Here is a 16,671-nt window from a genome sequence, read left to right as displayed (position 1 = left end):
GGACTTGAAATTAAAGTGTCATTATGAAAGAGACTCAAACCATTCCTGAAAACATGAAGAAGACTTTCTGATGCAGTCTGCCAAGCCCTGCTTTGCCAATTGACCTTTGTGGTCCTGAGCACAAGGGCCAGGAAGCCTTGAAGGTATCAGCTTGTGTTTGCTGGCTTCTTATAAGTTGGATTTACTCATTTGTTTTGTGAAGCAGTCCTAGGAACTGAAAACTTATGCATTTAATAAGTGATGGAGCTGTTGTCACCCAGTCTCTGTGGGAGTTGACCTTCCCCAGATAAGGCCAACACAAGCATTTTCTTACTTGATGCTAATGCCTGCAGCCTGCTGAGCAAGTTAAGCCTCAGCAGGCTCTCCAATTTCTTTTTGCTTCTGATAAAGCAGCAAAAAGATCATGGGCATAAAGAGACAGGGTGGATTAGAAAATGTTGTCTATTGGATTTTTAAATTGCAAATATTCATCTGTAAAGCATATTAATTTCTGCATAAATTTTCCAGAATTAAGAAATTTTATGAAGCAACACTATTCAGCAATGTTGTGAGACAGTTTACAGGTAAATGATGCACCCAAACAATTAATCTAACTCTCGGTCTCAGAACAATGTTTTTATCTTTTTTGATCAGGGTGTTACCTTTATCTTTCTTACAGACATTCTTGTGACTTCTCTGCATTGATTTTTAGCTTACAATAGAACACCAAACTTTCCTTTGTCCACCATGTTAGATAATGCCTCTGCTGATTACACTTTTGAATTATTCTATAACAGTGTATATGATATGATTTCATCCATCCTATGATTCTCAGTTCTTCCATGTCTGCTAGACTTCATAAAATCCTTCTCCATTCTAGCTCCCTAAACCACTGGTCAAATGAGCAGATGCAGTGGCATTTAACTTGGTGCTGTAGTTCAAAAACTCAGCATGCATGTCTTAAATAAGCTGCAAACTATGGGAATGTTCGGTTTCTCTTTTGATGCTTGCAAATGTCACACTTTTTTTTCTAATTTTGGAATAAAATTCATTTAAATAGATGTAAAAATCCCCAGTTGGACTAGCTTTGTCTTATTTTGGGCAGAAGGACAAAGTTTTGCTCATCATAGGGAAAAGTAAAGGTAGTTCTCAAGACAATTTGAACAGTTTGCCATCAAAAATCTAAGGAAAATCCCTTCAGGAAAAAGGTGTTGCTACCTTATGCAGTAAAGGGGAGTTTGTTTGCTCATCTGCCTTTGCAAGGCACGTTTAAGTGGTGTTATTTTTCTTTTAGCAGCACAGTTGTAATTTATTCATTCCTATGTTGTATAAAAATTTTGATTAAATTTTTTCCATGCTTGGTGCAATTTTGTTTGTTTTTTTTTTTTCCCTCAAATCAACTATCATGAATCATAAAATACTGTAAGAAATTTTTCTTTGTTAATTAGCTGATGGAGTTAAGCAAACATATAACCTCTGACTTCTTCCTTTCAGGTAAGGATTCTATTTGGATTATAGGAACAGCTTCTCGGTCCTTTTCCAGGGATATCTCTGCTCACACTACAGAGGTGAGCCTGTGCTTCAGGTGACTCTCCCTGCAGAGTCCAGGAAAAATTTGAATCAGAGGCAGAAACTGCTTTCTAACTAGAAAGAAATAAAGTGAATTATCTTTTCTATTTCTCTTCCAAGGAGGGCAGTATTTTCTTGTGACATCCCTCTGGAGCTGTGTGAATTGAGATGGGACAGGACATTTCTCTGTATTAAATCAAATAACTGTTTGCTTGAGCAAATCAATCTATGAAGCATCTCTAAAGCAATTTACTAGGCCCTGATCCTACATTGTTGATTGATTTCAGTAAAAGATGGGAGCCTTAAGGACATTCTTCTATGTCAAGTTACTTTGAGGAAAAAACAAATCTGTTGAATTGTTGGATAACTCCAAGTGCAGTCCTGCAGGATAAAGCTTTTGATGGTTTGGATCCAAAGAGCTAAATAGAAGTGCTGATAGCAGGTTTCCTCGTGGATGCAATAAAAACTATTTACCCAGTCACAACATTCTATTTTGAATTTGGAGAGAAGGCAGGCCCAAATACAAGGTAATAGCCTGTAAAATGGGCATAGTTTATCTTTTCACAGGGCCATTGATAGGTAAGCATCCAGGATTTCAAAAATATTTTGCTTTTAGATTTAAAAGTGGTTTTCACCCCCATTTTATAGTTGAGGAAACTGAGGCATGTTGAATTTTAGTAACTGGTTGATATCAGAAACCTGGAAAAGGACAGATTCAAAAATAACAGCTGGGTCTAGAGAGCAGTAACCTAATCACTGAATAATGTTGTCTTAGAGCTAAAAGCCTGGAGGAAAAAAACTGAAATGTCTTTCTTCTCAACTCTGTCTCTACCCATCTCTGCATATCAGAGTCACTGAGCTGGAAAAATATGAATATTGCAGTACAGCATGAATGAACTAAGTTGTCTCCTGAGCAGTGAGTGCATTTCCCAGCTGGGTAGGACACTGCAAAGCTTTTAGGAGTTTCCAGCACCATTTCACTGAAGCAAGATCCCCTTGAGGATGCCCTGGTTGAATGTTGCTTTTATTTTTTTTTCTGTGTCTGAGGGACATAACAATCTCCTGTTTCTAGCACAGCCTTTGCCAGAGCTTTGTCAGGATGCATCAACACAGGTCCCTGGTTCAACAGGAGGTGTTTTCAGAGTTTCAAGAGTTCTGACTGGAAGTGGGAAGAGTATTCAACAACTTACATGGTTGTGTTTATTAGCTGAACAGGAACATTTGCTAAAACCAATAGGAAGAAAAAATTGCAACAAAGGGCAGATAAAATCAATGCCAGTATGATGAGACTGCTGTTGTTTCCATATCATATTGGTCCTTGCTTTGCTACTTCAAAAAATAAAAAAAAACACCAAAGCTGAAACAGAACCACCCATCACACTAAACCTACACCTCCTGACCCCTTTGCAGCCCTGGCATTTCAAGCTAACTCAACTTTGCACCAAGTAATCAGAGTTTGCCTCCTGCCTCAAGGCTCCAGGGGAGGATACTGTGAACTTTGTTGTGTTCTGAGATGGCTCCCAGCTTCTCCAGCTGCATTTTGACGTGAAATGGAGATGGTCAGATTGCGTCTGGTGCCTGTCTGGGCCAGTAACCGCTGCTGGTGGCTGCTTTCTCCAGCAATATTCAGAGGTGATGTGAAAAGGGAAAGGAGTTAACTGTTTGACAAGGGACAGCTTTATTTACAGACTGCTGCCAGGCTGAAGTCGGTTGAACTGCAGGAAAATTATGTGTACTGGTTTGTAAGAAGAGCTGGAAAGCCGTGACACTGATTGGCAGTGAAAAGCCTATAAAGCAGCACACATCAGTGGAGTAATTGACTGCTTCCCTCACATAAATGATTTTTCTCCTTGCCGTACTCTACATGCACTTGAGCAAACTGTGCTTCGTACTGGTGGAACATAGCAAACTTAAATAATTTTCTGTAAGCTGCGTAAGACATGAGACACAGCTTGGGTGAGAGGGTCTTTAAAGATATTATTAGCAATACTAATAACAACAATTTAGTGGAAAAGACACTGTCTTTTAAACCGTACAAGGAGAAAAGATTCCCTTACAGGAATTCAATCAGGCAAGAAGGCAGGACAGTGCTGACTTTGCAGATCTAATGCACCCATCTCCTTGTATCCATCTGCTTGCTCCAGTCCCAGAGCTGCTGGATAGCTTGCTCAGCATCACTTCCTTGAGTGTTGTTCAGTTGTTTCCAGGGATCTGGCATTTGAATTTTGGAAAGGTGAAAGCTCTTTTGTTGAGCTCCTGCTTACCTTGGTTGTTAATAATGATTTTGCCAGTGAGTGTTGGCTTTGCTCCCCTTATAGGGAGGATCAGGTTTTCTTAAAAACCCAGCAGAAGTCTGTGCATCTTTTATATCCGAAGCAAGCATACATGCAGGGCACCTGCTGTGCAGCTGGGGCACTGCTCTCCAGCCAGCCAGAACTAACCTGCACTGCAAGATTAAAGGATAACCTTGAGCTTGGCAAGGACCTCAGAAAAGCAGAATTCTTCTCTCAGAACTCCCTGCAATAAACAGAGATAAATCTGAGCCACAGCACCAGGTCTGGAGCCAAGTTGTGAAGTTTGGCCTGCTCAGAGGCAGGGCTTCTTCATAAACCTCTCCACAACAGAAAACTTCAAGGTTTCTCATTCACTCTTCTGGATTCATAATCCCAGGCATTCTGTTGTTGAGTGTGTTCATCTGATGTTTTTTCCTTGATCTGTTGCAAGCTAAGGGGCAATGTGGGGTTTGGATTTTTTTGTTCAGAATTGCTTTAAACTTCAATGCTACCTTCATATGCTATTCTTATGGGCTTACACAAGATTTTGTGAGTTCCTGTCATTACAAAATTTAAGGAAGTTTTTGCATACTAGCTATGCAGCTACACTGTGGGATCAAAAAAAAACCAACAGCCTGGTCCCTGTGAAACATGTGGGAATGAAGCCTTGCTTAAGTGAAAGTATCTTTGAGTGCTTTCCTAGATTCTTTCTATAATTACCATTGGGTTGTACAAGGCAAGGAGGTGGAAGTGTTCTCCCTGTGGAAACTTTTCCAGGCAGGGACAAGAGCTTGCACCAAGGAAGAAGGCAAAGAGCAGGCAATGCAAGTGTCCTGCTGGGAGTTTCCCTCTGCTCCCTTTCTCTTGGTTTCTGCTCTTCAATGGGATACAGGACTCACATCCAGCACAGATGCCAAAAAAAGAAACCAGCATCAAGGACAAGCTGCCAAAGCTGACTGCTGGTGTCTGGTACTTCAGTGGGGCATGTGACTGCTGAAGGTACATCTCCTCCGTGTCCAAAGGGCTGAGGAGGATGTAACAGATCCATTTGCTCACTGTGAAGACAAGAGTTCAATGACATGTCTTGTGGGATCACACTAAATTGATACTACAGAAGATAATGAAATTGTGTGACACTTTATCACAGGAGATGCTGGGATAATCAGGATTTCAAAGGCCTTTAAGTCATGGTTTGTAGCCTAGCTTATTCATGAACTGTAAGGAACTCGTGTGGATTTTTCTTGGCTGTTAGATCCCATGGAGGAGCAGTCAGTTTCTGTCCAGTTCCATGACCCCACCTCATTAGAAATGATGAAGTACTGACCTGGCTGCAGGCAGCAGGCTCTCTTGCTTTCAAATTGCCATCTTAAGTTTCACAGAGGGTTAAAACTATCAAGTGAGTGCCTTGACATGTCTCTTCCATTCACAACTTATCCTTTCCTTTGTCAGTTATTCCCTCTATGCTTTCTTCTCCTTAAGCAAATCAGGGAACACTGTCTTCATTTCCTGTATGATTCCCTTCCATGTTATGCTGGTTTCTGCTAGTGGAAATACAGAGCAACAAAATCTTATTTTTCAGAAGAGGAAAATAACTTCTGAGTGGGGCTCCTGGTTGCAGAAGACAAGTCCAGATTTGCTGGGAAACTAAGCAAAAAGTCCTGGGTGATGTTCAGCATGCTTTTCAAACCAACCTTTCCTAGCTAGATCCCAAGGCATCTCCTATGTGAGACACCAAATCTCCAAGACACACCTGATTTTGTTGTCATTAAATTATGATGGTTTTTATTCTTTCTGTCAGCAAATTGACTCAAATCCCTCAGCCACAAGTTAGGACTCAAAAGGATTTTTAGTAAATTAATCCATGTAGTCAATAAAGAACCTCCAATATATCCTAGATGTTATACCTGATCCACTTGGATGCTTCCTGCACCAGTATATTACTCCTTCTTTTCTCTGTGTCATCCTCTTGGTATTTTTTAAATTCCTGCCCTAGTCATGCACAGATGTAAATTTCTACCTTAGGCTTCCAGACCTGCATTAGCATATGTCAAATTTGTCACAGTGACCTGGACCCTGAGAGCCCAAAGCTTTGCAGACTGAGAGATCTGGGACTGTCTGTGTTTGTCTGGAACATTGATCCAGGACCTTAGAAATCTTATTTCCTCAGGATGACTTTTTTTCCTAATTAATGGCTGTAGATGACAAGGTGTGCATACCCATATATGAAGAGAATGGCAAACACAAGTGTTTGTGCAGTTAGCAGCTGCTTTCATACAAGTGTATTTTGCATGTGCAGCTTGGAGGTTTCCCTCCTGCTTACAAACCTGTCATTCCCACTGGGCTCATGGATTTTAATACTGATTAACTACAGGTACCTTATGTGACTTTCTCTTCAGTCAATTATCTCCCAGTTCCTGAATCAAGAAATTATATATTTATAACTATCATATTTTTCCTGTAAGAAAAAGTAATACTGGAGAAAAAATTGCACAAATAAATTTTTTACCCTTTTGGTATCCATAAGCCAGTGTGTTGAAATGAATGAACCCCTCTCTGTTAAATTCTGTCAAGATGTAAGGCATTAATATTGTTATTTGAAATCCATAAAATAAATAAATTCTCAAACTCAGGACCCAGCTGCATCAGCATGAAAAAGCTGTTATACTTCATATATCTTGCTGTCATTTAGGCTTTTCTAAAGGTGAATTTAGTAATTGTTTCTTGCTTTCAAATAATATGGTTGAACTGTGAATTTAAAATAGGCCAAATTTAGCAGTTCACTAATAAGACAATGCCAAGAACTCTGTATTTCAAACTCTCAGTTGCAGGAATAAAGCTGCAGTCAGAAATGCTTTGCACACTTTCATAGTCTTGCAGCTCCCATCTGTGTATGTGTAAAGCTTAGATTTGCAAAACACCCTGTTAAAAGCAGGGTTTCTGAGGTTCAAGCATCAAACACATATAAGGAAGAAATTGTAGAATTAAGACAGTCTTGTGCAGGTATAATTTGCTATCCACACCTTTCTTGCTGATGGTTATGTTCTTGTACAGTCTTTAAAGATACCACCTATTTTTTTTTTTTTTTTTTTTTTTTTTTTTTTTTTTTTTGCCTAAGCTTTCTCTGGGAGTTAATTAGGGCTATATAGTGAAGGAGAATAATAATTTTAAAAAACAGGGGCCCTGCCAAAAAATTCTGAAGATATGGAAGTTCATAGAAAAATATTTTCATGAACCACAGAACCAATAAAAAATTGTTTTCCCATAGTTTCCAGCCATTCATTCCTTAAAGTCCTTCCCCTACTTCTGTAACTTCCCTTTTTGCCTAAGCAACTGTCTGCATGTTGTGTCTGAGCCCATTCCAGGCCCCCAGCTCTACCCAAGTGTGCGAAGTCTGAAGAATATTAATTGTCTTTGACATCACTGACCTTCTGTGAAACTGGGTTGAAACTGCCCAGCAGGTTCATATGTTGTTAAGGCATAGAGGCAGGTGGGCGGGTGGGTGGGTGGGTGGATGGATGGATGGATGGATGGATGGATGGATGGATGGATGGATGGATGGATGGATGGATAGATGGATGGATGGATGGATGGATGAAGGCTTTGACTGACCTCAATTTTATTACCCTTTTCAATCATCTGTAAAAGATAAATATTATCCCAAATAACTCAGTTTTGCTTATACAACAGATTCCTGTGAGGTAAGAAATTTGAGTCAAGTTTTTCATAGACAGTTGCATATTTGTACTCTTTATTTTTCTGAGTGCCTTGTTTAAGGAAACTGGCATATGGAAGTGCTACAGCATTTTATTTGCAATCAATAGGACAGCATAATGTTAAGTAGTTACAAAGCATCAGACCTATAAAATCTGAAATTTGGCAAGAACATGCTGATGGTTCATCAAGATACTGTAAGGATGACTGCCAGGGTAAACCCCTGAGTAAATTCATAATGTTCCTTTTACTAGGGCTTGGCTGGTGATATTGAGACCTTGGAGCTTTATCCTAAGCAAGAATAAAGCAGTCTATTGAATAGCTGCTCACTCATTCACTTCTGTCTGGACATGTTCCAGATGAGGTATGTTCCTACAAGTAAAATAATTTGTTATTGTAGCTGAAGATAGCACCATTTTGAACACAAGGCAATTATTTCCCACAGGTGTGGTATGAATGGAAGAAGGGAGAAGCAAGAGGCTGGACAGTCTTAATTCAATAATCAAATTCAAAGTATTTAATTTGCAACTGAAACAAAAGTTCTTAACCAACAAACATTGTTCTTATATGTATAAGAATATATATAAAGTGAATATTTTCCAAAAGCTTATTTCTTGTGGCCCCTACTATTGAAGACTTCCAGCAAGCAATCTGTATATAGCTTCCAAACAAACCAAATTTTGAAAGGCATCTGTCATAAATCCCCAGAGCTGGGGAGAAAGGAGAGAGCGGGAAGGGCGAACCATGATTAAGTCACTTTTTGTCCACAAAAGACCAGACCTGTACTGACCAAAAAAAAAAAAAAATAAAGTCCCAACAGAAACCTCAAAACAACAAACCCTAAAAGACTTCATCATGTTACAAAAATGGGCATTTTTTTCATATCTCATCATCCAGACCAGAAACATTTTCATCCTTAAAAGTTTAGTTTTGCTCTCATTTGTCTCCTTTTTCACTGTGGCTCTGAGACTCTACAGAACACTGACTTTTTGTTGTTTTTTTAAATCAAATGTTATAAGTGGTTTATTCACTGTGAGATGCCCATAAATACAAGATATGCCAGCAGGTCCCAAGATGACAAAATAAAAAAAGATTTTCAAATTATGGTTCTGTCCTCCAGTAGCATTTAAAACACATTTTAAAGTCACATAGACAAATCTTAATTTTAAAATGAGGCCTTTTTTCATACTGGCAGACTCTTTACCAAAGAAAAAAAGACTTTGTTTGCTGTCTAACTTACCATGGCACCCAATAGAAAGAAAAAAATTAATGCCAGCTGAAAACTTGAGTTCAGCACATTCAGAGCTAAAAGAGTGATACTTCCTGACCATTTCAATTACTGTAGGACTAGTGTTGAGGATTTACACATCAGTTGAGTCCCAGTTTCTCCTATGACAGCCTCAAAAATCACTGATTCTCTTTTCTGCATCCATTGTGGTACAAATGATGAGAAGGATTATGTGGATATCTAACAACTTCAGTAAGACTTGAAATAGTTTGGTGATCTACCTACACAGAGAAACTGGTCTGTCCGTTTCCCAATGTATTTGTGAGGCAGGAGAATTAATTAATTCCCTTTAAAAAGAGCAAGTTGAAACAGAGCTGATTTGCAAATTTCCTCTTAGAAAGCCACGAGTACATGTCTGTGGTTATGTGAGTCATTTCCAGCAAACCTGGAACAGCTGGAATAAGAAAACAGAAACAGGGAATCACATGACTGACCCTCACATCAACTCAGAGGAAAAAACAGAGGTAAAGTTCACAAGCTCCAAAATGTAAGAAAATTACAAGAGTTCTATTTCTAAGCCTGCTCTTTGCCCTCTTGGTAGCAGAAATAATGGGGACTGAGAAAGATCAATTGAAAGATTAGGAGTTTATAAACTTTTTTACTGGTGTTGAAGTGTCAAAAAGCTACTGACAAAGAATTTTAAGTATAAATTTTAGAAGGAGAAAATATCAGCAGTATTCAGAGCCAAATAAAACAAGTCATCCATCAAACTGCAAAAATCCTGTTGTCCCCATCCTTTACTCTTTAAACAATGTTTTCTTCCTTTGTCGATTTATTTTGCTTTTGCAGACTCTTGTACTCTGCTGTGGAATTTTACTCTTCCTCTAGAAAAAGGCAGCAGTGATCTAGCAGGCATCAGAGTCCAGGATGATCCTACAGATGTACAAGCAAGTCCTGTGTGTGACAGAGGAACATTTAATCTGGTACTGCTGACTGTGTGTGCTACACCTCCTCATGTTTATAAGCAGAGGTGAAAACAAAGGGATCCATCTGGTCCTGTTGGATCAGATGCTGTTGGAGGGAGCAAGAAAATGGGCACAGAGGGTTAACCATGAAATCTGCACTGATGACATCAAGGACCACAGCAACTTGAAGGTAAATAACTCCCTTTCATGCTCCCATGCTGGTTTGTATCTGCACAAGCAGTTGTTTTCATGCAGGTGCAAATGAGGAACCCTTGGTGGATCAGCCTGTCTTGCACTGCTGTTCCTCCGAGCTGGCAGCGTGACAAACAGCAGAGTTCAAAGTACAGCTCTTTTAGAGGTCAGTAGCTTGAATCAGATGTTGGCCTAGCCAGCTTTTCATATTGACACTCCTCTAGATAAGAGAGAAGATGCCCCTGAACTTTGAAGTCTAGTAAAAGACAGTGCCAGGCAGTGGATTATACAAGGAAGCATTCATGTCAGTTGTTTTGGACTCTGTGCTAAGATTGCGAGGCTGCAGACAGAATGAGATAAGGCCCCTTTCTGAAAGATTGGCTTATGAATATAGTTACTAAGTTATTTTGCCCACAAGTAATTCCAGCTGATTATTTTGTTTACAATTTTCTGTTTTGCAGAGAGCAGTCCTTATCCACAGTAGTAAGGCAGAGATCAGTCACAATCGCAGGTGCAGTGATTTGAGTTATGGATAGAGTACTACATCACAAGACTGAGTTTAGGTCCTTGTCTGAGGGCAGGATCAGAGGCTGTAAGAGTCTGTATTTACTACATCCAAAAGTATCTTGGCCTGTCTTAAGCTGTTGGGAAAGGCCACCAAAGAGCCTTGATTTTATGGAAAGCATACATAAAACAGGATCTAGGACCAAAGTCAAAGAAAGTAATCTGACCTAACAGCTACTGCAATTGATTCAATACTCCGTGCATATTGGCCCTCTACAAAAGGAGTTTTCATTGTGGACTATGACACATGTTGAGAGTGGGTCCTACCCAAAATCATTTTTATCCAGCCACAGCTGAATAATGCTTGACACGGCACTGCAAAGAGTCATTTGGCAGATTCAGTTTGAGCTCAGCATCTGTTGATTTGGAGCCATACAGGAAAAAACTCCTACATATAACCTGTTGCTTGTAGGATGAACAAACAATCAAGAAGAAGAAATGTGATTATTAAGGAACATGGCAAAACCTGGGGAATTAAGCTGCTCATTGCTGAACAAATAGATGGAGAGTACACAAAGATACCTAGCAGCATTTCTTGGAGACACAAAGTAAGATTACCAAGAAAAAATTGAAGAAAGTTAATTCTTAAAGATAATATTCAGGATAGAATATTTGGGGGTTTTAATTCAATTTCTTAAGGCTTGGAGATCCAAAATGATGTACAGGAATGTATCTTAGTAACTCTGTAGTTTGCAAAATGATTTTATTGCGTTTTGCTTTTACCCAGTAACTTTGTTTCCAATACTTTAATGTCTGTTTACATTCAGCTATAATCAACATGAATTTTCCCTTTAAAGATAATCTGGTTTAAGAGAAACACTGGGATGACTTTGACAGGAGCAAGGCTTATTATCTTCCACACCCACACCCGCTCTTACACCTGTACATGGGAAGCATTCAGGGCATGCATTTCCCAGGGCATCCTGGAGGCCACCTTGGACTGCCACCAGTGCAGTTTGCTACCATGAAATTGCCCCATTAAAACCATTAAACAACTACACTGCTACACTGTGACCATGGTAGTCTAATGGATGTCAGCAAGTATTTAATTTACTGCTTTGTTCAGAGACAGTGGCAATCTGGAGATGCTCAGATTCATAATCTGCTGCGTTTGGAACTACTAGCTTTAAATTAGTTTCATACTGACAATCAACAAGAAAAATTCTTTCAGCTTCCCCAGCACTTGTTTTTAGCAGCAGAAATCACTATGAGAATATGGATTTTGTCATTTGGCATAAATCCTAAGTATATCTGAGAGTCTCTGGCCTGGGATGTGTTTTTGCCAAGTCTTGAGGAATGGGTTGAGAGTCTGTACCATGAAAAGCAAAGTTTTGAGGATAAATCTTTCTTCTAAGGTGTTAGTTAGTGGTCCTCTGACAAGAAGCAAGGAGTTAAAGAGACATTTCAATGACCAAGTGTCTTTAACCTGTCATGAGCTCTAAAGAGAGAGGCAAATCAAATACTTGTGAATGCTGTTCAATACCAAGGCACACACGGCCACCAAGGACATGAATATTCAGGGAATGTGATCTTACTGCTCCAGAGTTCATGAAGGCTCTCAGTGAGATCCATGGTATGTATTTAATTCCTAATGCTTTATATTTCAAGCTGAATACTAACTTCAAGAATCAGAAGAAAGTGAAGAGGAGTTCACGGAAGAAGAATAATGAAATAGTTTTGAATAAAGCAACTTCAAAGGAATTTTTAAGTGAAGAACATATTTGGTTGGTATGACATTGTAAGCTGTTCGTTTTACCCACACTTTACAAATGCAAGAAAAATTGCAAGTGCAACATTGTCTGTGTCTTTATATATTATACATGTGTATGTACTGAAGGATGTACATCTACATGTGCCTATATGTGTGCATGTACTTATGTCACTGAAGAATCAAAATATCCAGTATATGTTCTGGTTTTTCAAGGGTACAAACTACACAACATAATAGTTATGCATAAGCAGTAACAATTTCACTTGTTCTGTCATTTGTGCTGAATAATTGTTGATAGATGCACTAATACAGTGTCTATTGTTGAGACACAACATTTTTGCTTATCATTTTCCATTTAATTTTTACATTACCCTGCCAATTAATTTACTCTTTGCTTCTCAAACCCAGAGTAGTAGTGCACAAAAGCTGCTACTTTAATGGTCCTTATTTCACTATCCTAGATATTAGTTCTAAATTAAGTTTTCAGATCATTTGTACTGAGATAACTAAGATAAACTGAGATAACATGCAGACACATTATAGTGGGCAAAAAGTGTCAGGCAGGGTGATGATGTGCATCAAGCCAAGCAGATGCTGAACTGTTCTGGCTACAGAAAGGGATAACTCAGGTTTCCTTGGAAAAGCATCCTGCCGTTCCTCCATGCTGTCCCCTTTAAAAAAATTGCTGACAAAGGTGGAGTTGTTGCAATTAGCATAATCATTATGAGGTGACATTTATAAAGTGTCACGTCCTGAGAAGGAGCTCTGATACCAGGCAGGAATGAGCTTTCAAAATTTCCATGAAGTGCATTTAGCAATGTGAACTGTACTGTCTACAGTGTATTCCACTTGCCATGTTTGGCAGGGTGGTGAAGATGGAAGGGGAACTATGATAATGATTTGAACTTAGCAGTCTCCTGGAGTGAGCAGTAGAACCTACAGAGAAAACAAATGGTTTCTGAAGTATCAGAATTGCTCTATGGGTGACTTGAGTTCAAAGGACACGGAAGAATTCTTCACACACATCCATAAATGCAAATAAGGACAATCTGTGCCTAAATTAGATGTTTTCCCCACCCCAACCCCCCCAGCCCTGACCAGTATTTTTTCAGGAATAATAAGCAAAAAAACCCTGACATATGGCAACTGTCATGTCTGAGCTTGAATTTTTGTTCCCTTTTGTACTTTGAAAGGTTTAAACCAACTCTGCACGTTTTTCACTAACAAATGGCTCCTACAGCCCTGCTGTTCTGCCACAATCCATCGGTTTCATGGGGTGCTGCACAAATACATACATTTGTTCTTGTCATAAATCCACTGTGCAGTTTGCCTTCTTTCTGTGATGCTCTCCAGGAGACCTGTACACTCACTTCCAGACAGTGATCTACAAGCACAACAGAGCTTTGAGGGCCTGCTGGACACACACTACTGTTTAATTGCACAATTTTTGATCAATGTTCTTCCACCATATGCCTCGCTCTTTTCCCCCAAGCAGGTGCAAGTAATCAACACACCTGTAAGCAGTGTTTCCTAGAAGAGCTACCACGTATTTCTTCTGCCATAAAGGAGCCAGGCTGACTGATGATATGCATTATGGTGTCACCTCCAGCATAAATGCTATGGGAGAGGTGAGCACAAAGAGCTACAGAAGGGAAGGGAAATTAAATGTAGAAAAACGTTGGGAAATACCTGGCAGAGAAATAGCATGACAGAAAATAATGTTAGAGAGCTACAGGTGAAATTCAAGCCAGCAATGTGATGCCAAACCCAGGAAATAGCATGTAAATGTCATGAAAAAACATGGAGATAATTACCGTGCTCTACTCCTCCTGTAGGGGCCTCTGGAGGCTGGAGGTGTGTGCTGGTTTAGGTGTGTGCCAGCTTAGGTCACCACGTTCTAAGGAGGCTGCGAGAGAGAACAGCAGAAAACAGAAGTTCAGAAAATAGGAGCTATGAATAGAGGTTCAAACAACTGGCTGGTTTTGGTCCTATCCAAAGAAAATTCAAGTGATATGTATGTCTTCTAATATAAAAAGGACTATAGATAATGTATCAATAAAACTGTTGCTGTGTAATTGTCACTCTGGTAAGGAAAATGGCAAAATAAAATAACTTAATTTGCAACAAAAGAGAACTCAGCTAAATAACCAACTTTGGAGATTTATTTTTGGGTCTGGTTTAGAAAGTATATTGATTTAGGCTGAAAATTAGAAGACTTTGCCCTATAGTAAGAGCAATTAAGTCCTTCAATAATCTTCCTCTATGAATAATGGTGATAAAATGATAAGCTTACTATTTTCAAGTTGTACTTTAAATCCATTCTTTTTCCCCCACCCTACTACATGGCCTTTACAAAAAAGAAGCTTTATTTAACTCTTCCAAAAAGATGAAGACATAACAGAACAGACATAACTTAAAGTGCTGTATCAAACCAGACTGCTGATTTTACATAATTGTTTATCTTTCTATTTAGACATGTATATGAACAAAGTCTCTTCTAACCATACATACATACACAAGCCACACAAATAGGCCAAATACATACATAGGCCACACAAATCTATGGGCAGTGTTTGTCTCACAGACAACAGGTAGATTATGCCTTTTTATATGTTGTCAAGTATTCCTATGGAATTGCATATTCTACAATTCTGTTTTATGCAAACTGGAAGTTGACATTAGAACAGAAAACATTTTTTCTAATGTGGCCTTAGATTTTTATCCCTTATGAAGCTGTTGGCTGATTGATAAAGATTTACAACATTTCATTTGTACTGAAATCTCACAGCCACACAGTATTAAGATTATAGACTTATAAAATTTTCCTTCCATCTCTCCCTTGCCCCTTTGGCTGTTGCCATGTATTGCTGTCCCACAGTGCTTCAGTCCAATGTAACATTTTGCAGGGAGTCACATTCCCAGGTCCTTTATAGCACAACCCAGGGTCTATACCATATATGTGGTCTTTAAGAACTTGCTGAAAAGCTGGGAAGTATCTCCAAAAATAAAACAAGGATGTTTTCTTCCACTGAATGTCTAACCTACCTGCTAGGAGCTGTGTTTAAACTGCTGTCTCTGGCTGGCCCGCACTGAATATTTAAAGGCAATAGCAGCACTTACAGTTGGAGGTTGAGGCATGCCACATGAGCTTTGCATGCCAGATTAAGACCCTGGAGGAAGGTAAAGGACTTAGCTGGTTTTTGCCATCTGTCCCTGGAAGGTGTCCAGCCAAGAAGGACTCTCCTGTGCTGGTGCTCAAAACTCCACAGAGGAGGTATCAAAAAGAGTAGGCATGACAGTGATTGCATGATTATTTTGAGATAATTTAAGTAATAGTTGCTGCTGAAAGAGATGGTTGCTACCCACCCCTCTGCTCCATGATGTGCTTTGCCCAGGACTCCTTGCATTCCCACTCACTGCTGTGCATTGCCCAGGACTCCCATTCCCAATTCATATATTCTCGTGCAAATGAGATCAGGAGGCTGCTCTGCCAGAAACTCCAGAAAACCCCCCAGAGTTTACAGCCAGATCACTTTTTGCTCTCCCTCACACATTAATGCAATGCCAGTGCAAAACTGGGAGCAGCAACATCTCCTATGGTGCCAGGGGAGTGTGAGATCACACATTTCAGCTGCTGTCTGCATCTAGACTGGCTGAAAATGCCATGAAAATGTAGCTTAGTCTGTCTGCTGGTATGCCTCAGGTTATTTGGATGAACATGGCAGACACGCTTAAGGAAGCTTGAGCTGCTTCTGCTTCATCTGCAGAAAGAAAAGTAGTCTTGTCTCCTTTACAGAACAAGTGTAGGCAGCACTTCTGTGGAGCACCACAAGGCTGCAGGGCCAGGAAAACTCACTGATGTCCCAGAACAGAGATCTGGTGGGTACCATCACATGCTTGAGGTGGGCACATAGTTTATTAAATATGTAATACATATAGAAATGTGCATGCATAAAAATTGAAGCTAAAATATATTTATGTAATTTGCCTTCTAAATTAATTAATTCTGCTTTACTGTATAAATTAATAATATGATTTCTACTTTCAGAGGAAGGGAATTTCTAGAGGCAAAATATTCTCTCTGATTCATTATTTCTCTCTTTGTTATCACATTTTGATGCTAGAAAAGGGAAGAAAGGAAATTACAAACTGAACAGCCTCATGAAATTATAAACTATAAATGAGGAATCTGATCTGAAGTATGTGATACAACACCTTGCCAAGTTGCTCTCCCAATCTTTTACTGTATTTCTTGGATATTGTGTGAAGTTTTGGTCACCACAGTGCATGAAGGATGTTAAGCTGTTAGAGAGCGTCCAAAGGAGAGCCATGAGGATGGTGAAGGCCCTTGAGGGGAAGCCGTGTGAGGAGCAGCTGAGGGCACTTGGTCTGTTCAGCCTGGAGGAGACTGAGGGAAGATCTCGCTGCAATTACAACTTCCTTGTGATGGGAAGAGAAGGGGCAGGCACTGATCTGTTC

General features: G+C 39.5%; 1 long non-coding RNA gene across 7 annotated transcripts in view; it reads left to right on the top strand.

Moving 5' to 3' along the window:
* Positions 1-16,671, top strand: part of LOC146768286 (uncharacterized) — a 44,170-nt gene that overhangs the window by 7,521 nt on the left and 19,978 nt on the right. For 3 of the 7 annotated variants that reach the window (XR_014952722.1, XR_014952716.1, XR_014952715.1), the window contains exon 2: positions 2-16,671. This exon is cut by the window's right edge and continues 19,978 nt beyond it. This is a non-coding gene — a long non-coding RNA (uncharacterized LOC146768286). The remainder of the gene's footprint in view (position 1) is intronic. The other 4 variants (XR_014952718.1, XR_014952719.1, XR_014952717.1 and 1 more) reach the window with 4 other exon arrangements.

This window comes from Lonchura striata, chromosome 2 (assembly GCF_050655825.1).
Source record: "Lonchura striata isolate lonStrDom1 chromosome 2, ASM5065582v1, whole genome shotgun sequence".
NCBI lineage: Eukaryota > Metazoa > Chordata > Aves > Passeriformes > Estrildidae > Lonchura > Lonchura striata.
The sequence above is the reverse complement of the archived record's forward strand: the minus strand, read 5'-3'. Positions and strand labels throughout refer to the sequence as shown.